The 8,861-nt window shown below is 47.9% G+C and overlaps 1 pseudogene; it reads right to left on the reverse strand.

The window, feature by feature from the left end:
- LOC115116807 (LIM and senescent cell antigen-like-containing domain protein 1) overlaps positions 1-8,247 on the reverse strand; it is a 32,889-nt pseudogene extending 24,642 nt beyond the window's left edge.
- Positions 8,248-8,861: the final 614 nt, after the last annotated feature.

The raw sequence follows: 8,861 nt of genomic DNA on the forward strand, positions 1-8,861 counted from the left end.
GATAGAGTTACTCAGAGTTACTCACAGTCCAATCAAACATACGCTCTCTGAACACAAAGGAAATTATAAAAATGTAACATATCATTTCTTTGTAAAAGCTTACTCAACAAACATCTGACTAACCCGTTACATTTGAGTCCAAATATGTGTAAAATACCACTAGATCCCATCATGTCATTTGTGACCACACACCTCGACGTGCCACTGCTTGCCCATGGCGTTGACCACGCGTCCCTCGATGGGCCTCCTGCAGGCGCCACAGATCGGCACCCCCATCTTATCATGGCAGGGCAGACAGTACAGCTCTCCCTTCAGCTCCCTGGCATCTGCTGTCAGCTCCTTACTACAGGGAGAGGGAGGGACAAACATTACTACAGCTCCTTAGCTCCTGGCATCTACTCAGCTCCTTACTACAGGGAGAGGGGAGGGACAAACATTACTACAGCGAGAGGGGAGGGACAAACATTATATTACACAAAACACACACACAAACAGTGGTTTTGAGCAGAGTAAATGGTAAAATCAAACTCTTGCTTTCATTACAAATACACTGAACCCATAATGGAATCAGGAGATGTCAGGGAGGGACAAACATTACCACAGCTCCTGGTACTAAAGACAGGGGGCTGGAGATGGGGAGGGACAAACATTACTACAGCTTAGGAACAAACTTACTACAGGGAGAGGGGAGGGACAAACATTACTACAGCTCCTTACTACAGGGAGAGGGGAGGGACAAACATTACTACAGCTCCTTACCACAGGGAGAGGGGAGGGACAAACATTATACAGCATTATATTACACTGGACAGGGAGAGGGGAGTACATCCAACATGTCTCACTGGACACACCGAGGGGAGGGACAAACTACCTGCTTTGTCCATGTCATGACAAAGCAGGAGGATGGATGTCTCACAGGATGGGTACATCCAACATGTCTCACTGGAGGGACAAACATTACATCCAACATGTCTCACTGGACAGGGACAAAGCAACACATCCAACATGTCTCACTGGACAGGGACAAAACATCCAACATGTCTCACTGGACAGGGAGTGGTTTTGAAGCAGAGTAAATGGTAAAATCTTAAACACTCTGTCTCACTGGACTTTCATTATCCAAATACTGACTGAACACATAATGGAATCAGGATGGGCACATTATGTCTCAGAGGGACAAATCAGGAGGGAGCCATGTCTCACTGGACAGGGACAAACAGTTGTTGCAGTTGAAGTGGTCAAAGCAGGTGGTAGGGGTGTTCAACATGTCTCACTGGACAGGGACAAAGCAGGCTGTACATCCAACATGTCTCATGGAGGGGCATGGCATTTCTGACAGATGTACATTCTCCCAGGGACCTCTACAGCCTTCTCACTGGTTATGACAGGGTCGACACAGGTGCCTGGTTAGGAACAAACATGTCTCACTGGACAGGGAGAGGTGAGGGACAAACATTCACTGGACAGGGACAAAGCAGCTCCAACATGTCTCACTGGACAGGGGGAGAGGGGAGGGACAAAGCATTACATCCAACATGTCTCACTGGACAGGGACAAAGCAGGATGGGACGTACATCCAACATGTCTCACTGGACAGGGACAAAGCAGGATGGGGACGTACATCCAACATGTCTCACTGGACAGGGACAAAGCAGGATTATACACCATGTCTCACTGGACAGGGACAAAGCAGGATGGGAAGTACATCCAACATGTCTCACTGGACAGGGACAAAGCAGGATGGGTAAGTACATCCAACATGTCTCACTGGACAGGGACAAAGCAGGATGGGTGGGTACATCCAACATGTCTCACTGGACAGGGACAAACAGAATGGGTAACAAATACATGTCTTTGTCCCATGTCTCACTGGACAGGGACAAAGCAGGATGGATGGGTACATCCAACATGTCTCACTGGACAGGGACAAAGCAGGATGGATGGGTACGTACATCCAACATGTCTCACTGGACAGGGACAAAGCATGATGGGTGGGTACATCCAACATGTCTCACTGGACAGGGACAAAGCAGGATGGGTACGTACATCCAACATGTCTCACTGGACAGGGACAAAGCAGGATGGGACGTACATCCAACATGTCTCACTGGACAGGGACAAAGCAGGATGGGGACGTACATCCAACATGTCTCACTGGACAGGGACAAAGCAGGATGGGTGGGTACATCCAACATGTCTCACTGGACAGGGACAAAGCAGGATGGGTGGGTACATCCAACATGTCTCACTGGACAGGGACAAAGCAGGATGGGTGGGTACATCCAACATGTCTCACTGGACAGGGACAAAGCAGGAAAGGGTAAGTACATCCAACATGTCTCACTGGACAGGGACAAAGCAGGATGGGGGTACATCCAACATGTCTCACTGGACAGGGACAAAGCACGTACATCCAACATGTCTCACTGGACAGGGACAAAGCAGGATGGGGACGTACATCCAACATGTCTCACTGGACAGGGACAAAGCAGGATGGGGACGTACATCCAACATGTCTCACTGGACAGGGACAAAGCAGGATGGGGACGTACATCCAACATGTCTCACTGGACAGGGACAAAGCAGGATGGGGACGTACATCCAACATGTCTCACTGGACAGGGACAAAGCAGGATGGGTGGGTACATCCAACATGTCTCACTGGACAGGGACAAAGCAGGATGGGTGGGTACATCCAACATGTCTCACTGGACAGGGACAAAGCAGGGAAAGGGTAAGTACATCCAACATGTCTCACTGGACAGGGACAAAGCAGGACGGGTAAGTACATCCAACATGTCTCACTGGACAGGGACAAAGCAGGATGGGTACGTACATCCAACATGTCTCACTGGACAGGGACAAAGCAGGATGGGGACGTACATCCAACATGTCTCACTGGACAGGGACAAAGCAGGATGGGGGTACATCCACATGTCTCACTGGACAGGGACAAAGCAGGATGGGGACGTACATCCAACATGTCTCACTGGACAGGGACAAAGCAGGATGGGGACGTACATCCAACATGTCTCACTGGACAGGGACAAAGCAGGAGTACATCCAACATGTCTCACTGGACAGGGACAAAGCAGAATGGGTAAGTACATCCAACATGTCTCACTGGACAGGGACAAAGCAGGAACATCCAACATGTCTCACTGGACAGGGACAAAGCAGGGATGGGGTACGTACATCCAACATGTCTCACTGGACAGGGACAAAGCAGGATGGGGACGTACATCCAACATGTCTCACTGGACAGGGACAAAGCAGGATGGGACGTACATCCAACATGTCTCACTGGACAGGGACAAAGCAGGATGGGTAAGTACATCCAACATGTCTCACTGGACAGGGACAAAGCAGGATGGGGACGTACATCCAACATGTCTCACTGGACAGGGACAAAGCAGGATGGGTACGTACATCCAACATGTCTCACTGGACAGGGACAAAGCAGGATGGGTAAGTACATCCAACATGTCTCACTGGACAGGGACAAGGCAGGAAAGGGTACATCCATTCAACATGTCTCACTGTACATCCAACATGTCTCACTGGACAGGGACAAAGCAGGATGGGGTACGTACATCCAACATGTCTCACTGGACAGGGACAAAGCAGGATCCAACATGTCTCACTGGACAGGGACAAAGCATGATGGGTAAGTACATCCAACATGTCTCACTGGACAGGGACAAAGCAGGAGGATGGGTACATCCAACATGTCTCACTGGACAGGGACAAAGCAGGATGGGGACGTACATCCAACATGTCTCACTGGACAGGGACAAAGCAGGATGGGTAATGTACATCCAACATGTCTCACTGGACAGGGACAAAGCAGGATGGGGACGTACATCCAACATGTCTCACTGGACAGGGACAAAGCAGGATGGGGACGTACATCCAACATGTCTCACTGGACAGGGACAAAGCAGGATGGGGACGTACATCCAACATGTCTCACTGGACAGGGACAAAGCATGATGGGTAAGTACATCCAACATGTCTCACTGGACAGGGACAAAGCAGGATGGGGACGTACATCCAACATGTCTCACTGGACAGGGACAAAGCAGGATGGGGACGTACATCCAACATGTCTCACTGGACAGGGACAAAGCAGGATGGGGACGTACATCCAACATGTCTCACTGGACAGGGACAAAGCAGGATGGGGACGTACATCCAACATGTCTCACTGGACAGGGACAAGGCAGGGAAAGGGTACGTACATTCAACATGTCTCACTGGACAGGGACAAAGCAGGATGGGTAAGTACATCCAACATGTCTCACTGGACAGGGACAAGGCAGGGAAAGGGTACGTACATTCAACATGTCTCACTGGACAGGGACAAAGCAGGATGGGTGGGTACATCCAACATGTCTCACTGGACAGGGACAAAGCAGGATGGGTACGTACATCCAACATGTCTCACTGGACAGGGACAAAGCAGGATGGGGACGTACATCCAACATGTCTCACTGGACAGGGACAAAGCAGGATGGGGACGTATATCCAACATGTCTCACTGGACAGGGACAAATCAGGATGGGTAAGTACATCCAACATGTCTCACTGGACAGGGACAAAGCAGGATGGGGACGTATATCCAACATGTCTCACTGGACAGGGACAAATCAGGATGGGTAAGTACATCCAACATGTCTCACTGGACAGGGACAAGGCAGGATGGGTGGGTACATCCAACATGTCTCACTGGACAGGGACAAAGCATGATGGGTAAGTACATCCAACATGTCTCACTGGACAGGGACAAAGCAGGATGGGGACGTACATCCAACATGTCTCACTGGACAGGGACAAGGCAGGGAAAGGGTGGACACAGTAGAAGTTGCTACTACACTTTATTTAGTGTTGGGAAAGTATTGGCCTCCTTTCTGATGTTCTCTTGCATATTATTGATACTGAATGTTATCAGATCTTCAACCAAAACCTGATATTAGATAAAGGGAACCTGAGTTTACAAATATCAACCAACTGAGAAAATCAGAAAATGGGGCAAATACACACACTGTTTTATACAAACATACTACTGTGAGTTGATTTGTGATTGGTTAAATAGTCATCTACCATGGTATAATGTGCAGTGTGATTGGCTGGGGACTCCCCTGCATAATGTGCAGTGTGATTGGTTAAATAGTCATCTACCATGGTATAATGTGCAGTGTGATTGGCTGGGGACTCCCCTGCATAATGTGCAGTGTGATTGGCTGGGGACTCCCCTGCATAATGTGCAGTGTGATTGGCTGGGGACTCCCCTGCATAATGTGCAGTGTGATTGGCTGGGGACTCCCCTGCATAATGTGCAGTGTGATTGGCTGGGGACTCCCCTGCATAATGTGCAGTGTGATTGGCTGGGGACTCCCCTGCATAATGTGCAGTGTGATTGGCTGGGGACTCCCCTGCATAATGTGCAGTGTGATTGGCTGGGGACTCCCCTGCATAATGTGCAGTGTGATTGGCTGGGGACTCCCCTGCATAATGTGCAGTGTGATTGGCTGGGGACTCCCCTGCATAATGTGCAGTGTGATTGGTTGGAGATTCACCTGCCAGCGTTCTTGACGAAGCCGACGTCAGCGAGCACAGCCTGGCAGATGTCACAGCAGAAACAATCAGGATGCCAGCTGTTGTTCATGGCCTTGATCACACGGCCAATGATGAACTCCCCTGAGAACACCGACCCACCAATACAACATGAGAACACACACACAGTGGATTTACAAAGAGATTTGGTGTGTGTGTGTGTATGCATGTGTGTATGTATGTGGATGTGTATGTATGCATGCATGTATGTGTGTGTATATACGTGTGTGTATGCGTATGTGGTGTGTATGTATGTGTGTGTGTGTGTGTGTGTGTGTGTGTGTGGTGTGTATATGTATGCGTATGTGTGTATGTGTGTGTGTGTGTGTGTGTATACGTGTGTGTGTGGTGTGTATGCGTATGTGGTGTGTGTGCGTGTATGTGGTATGTGGTGTGTCTGTGCGTGTGTGGTGTATGTGTGTGTGTATGTGGTATGTGTATGTGGTATGTGTGTGTGGTATGTATGTATGTGGTGTGTATGTATGTGTGTGTGTGTGTGTGTGTGTGTATGCGGTGTATGTATGTGGTGTGTGTGTATGCGTATGTGTGTGTGTGTGTGTATGCGTATGTGTGTGTGTGTGTGGTGTATGTATGTGGTGTGTGTGTATGCGTATGTGTGTGTGGTGTGTGTGTGTATGCGGTGTATGTATGTGGTGTGTGTGTATGCGTATGTGTGTGTGTATGCGTATGTGTGTGTGTGTGTACTCACCACACTGGTGGCAGCAGGGAGCGAAGAGCATCTGAAAGTCATGTTCACAGTATTTCCTGCCTTCAAACTGTCAGGAGAAAAAGGCTGCTTCACTCACACAATAAACCCAAACATTGAACAGTTTGACATTTGAATAGTGGCAACTTTCCTCAAATTCCCCAGTTCTCCAGAAATCCTGGAGGGAATAAACCAGAAATCCAGAATCCTCCAACCATGATTTTTGGAAAACTTGGGAATTTTGCAGGAAATTACAGGAGTTTTGCAACCCTACATTTTATGCCCTGTGTTAGTCTACCTCATAGAAGAGCCCCTCGGGGAACTGCTGGAAGCACTGTGCGCAGACGAAGCAGCCCTCGTGGTACAGCTCCCCGTTGCTGTTGACGATCTTCTCTGCCGGGGCGAAGCCGCTCTTACAGCGCTCGCACGATGCGTTCGCCAGGGCGTTCGCCATGTTGCTATGGTGACAAAAATGAAAGTATGAAGATCAGAACAGACGACGACTCCAGAATTATTTGCTGCTCTTCTGTTGATCACTTTGACACAGAAATCACTGTGAAATTAGCCCAAATCTGTTTGTGGTCTTGCTCAACTCAACTGTCTGCAGTCATTGGCAAGAAGTTGGCACAATAACGACAAGAGACTGGCACTCTGTCTACCACACAGCAGCAGAGTCTCCTGGAGGGGGCTTGAATAGGCCAATGCAATGTGAAAAGAAATCCAAAGAGAAAGTTACTCCATCAGGGAACTGCTGGGCTGTTGGAAATCTGCCTTGAGTGTCGACAGAAATAACACTGGCAAAGGTTAGAGTAAACATGTTCCTCTCTACTAGATCAGTGTTTTGCAGAGTGGGGGTGCATCCCAAATGGCACTCTATTCCCTATATGGTGGACTCATTTTAACCACAGCCCTATGGCTGGTTAAAGGTAGTGCACTACATAGGTAATAGGGAGCCATTTGGGACACAAAGACAAGCATGGTTTTAGGGGCGGGGCCTTGTCCCTCAGACGGTCTCTTACTCAAATCATATTACTCACAGAACACTGCTGTCACCATGGAGACACACACGTTGCTCAGGGTCTGTGTCCTAATTTGGTCATCTGGGAGCAGTCAGACAGACATGATAGATCATAGCTGTCTGGTGGTATTCAGTGTTGGTTTATCACTTAATTGATCAGATACACGTACTGTACTGTGTCGCCTCAACACTCATTGGCTAATTCCTAACGTTACACCCCAAATCAAGTGCCAAGAAATTACAACATGGTCTACAAATAGACCGCGTGTAATGATCCAAATAATCAAACTGGTTTAAATTTGAAAATAGATTGAATGTTTCGACTTAAAAGAGTTATAGAAACTAACCAACTAAGAGGCTGACGTTACCAAGCTAGAGAGGAAAAACAGAGTTTGAAGTAGCTAACGTTAGCAAGTTCACAACACACACGTCCACTCACTTGACGTTACTAGCCTACTGTAGCAGTCGGGTTAACTAGTCAGTTAACTTTATTTAAAAGCTATTTAATGTTTCAAGACGATTCCCACGCCTATCATTTAAAAAAATAAATCACTATAGGTGTTACACTTCATCACATACAGTACCTACCGCACCGAACAAATGAGCTAACATTAGCTGCCAGGCTAGCTGTTAGCATGGTAACCTGTTGTGAAATTCGAGTGTTCTTACTTGGATCCAAGCTCTTACCTGCCCGTCATTTCTACTACTCCCAGCATCACCTATCAACACCACCGTTTCAGAAACGTATCGACTTTTCCCCGGGGTCTTCAAATAGGAGGAGTACTGGTAATGGATTGATCCGAGCGGCGACTCCTACCTAACCAACTAGCATATTTTTTTTTCTCCTCAAGTATCTTGGTGGAGCCACCCTTTCCTTGGTAGCTGGCGTTTCCTAGAGAAAGGGGACGGAATAGCGCCCTCTAACGGCTATTACATTGATAGCACTCCTGTTGCACTGACTGCAGCGGCCCTGAAGTTCTTCTGAACCAGGGGTGGACGAGATACATCCCCCTGGGCGGCGGGAGGTTTGAATAACAAATATTAACGCTTTGGGGGGAATGATTATTTTGGGTTAACAAAAATAATAATGTAAACACTCCAGGCCACTCGTGAACGTCTAAAACTAAATAGAGAGTATGTAGAAAATATAATGGACCATTTTCAAATAACTGCAGCTTTTCTGAATTTTGAAATTCTGATGTGGCCCTTGAGACAAAAAATTCCCACCCCTGTTCTAGACCCCTAACCAGCTGTTCCAATACTTTGAATATGCATCACACCTCTGCAATGACTGGATAGACATGTCTGAATGTGTCAAATCAACATTTATTGGTTGTGTACACAGATTTGCAGATGCTGCGAAACGCTTGTCACAGAAGTTTGACCAGGCAAAAGGTGGTCTTTTGTTAGGATCCCCATTAGCTGCTTACTTATGTACTGCTCTTTCCATGATATAGACCAGCGTTTCCCAAACTCAGTCCTTGAGACCCCAGGGGGGCACTTTGGGGGTTTTGCCCGAAC

This window comes from Oncorhynchus nerka, linkage group LG2 (genome assembly GCF_034236695.1).
Source record: "Oncorhynchus nerka isolate Pitt River linkage group LG2, Oner_Uvic_2.0, whole genome shotgun sequence".
Lineage (NCBI taxonomy): Eukaryota > Metazoa > Chordata > Actinopteri > Salmoniformes > Salmonidae > Oncorhynchus > Oncorhynchus nerka.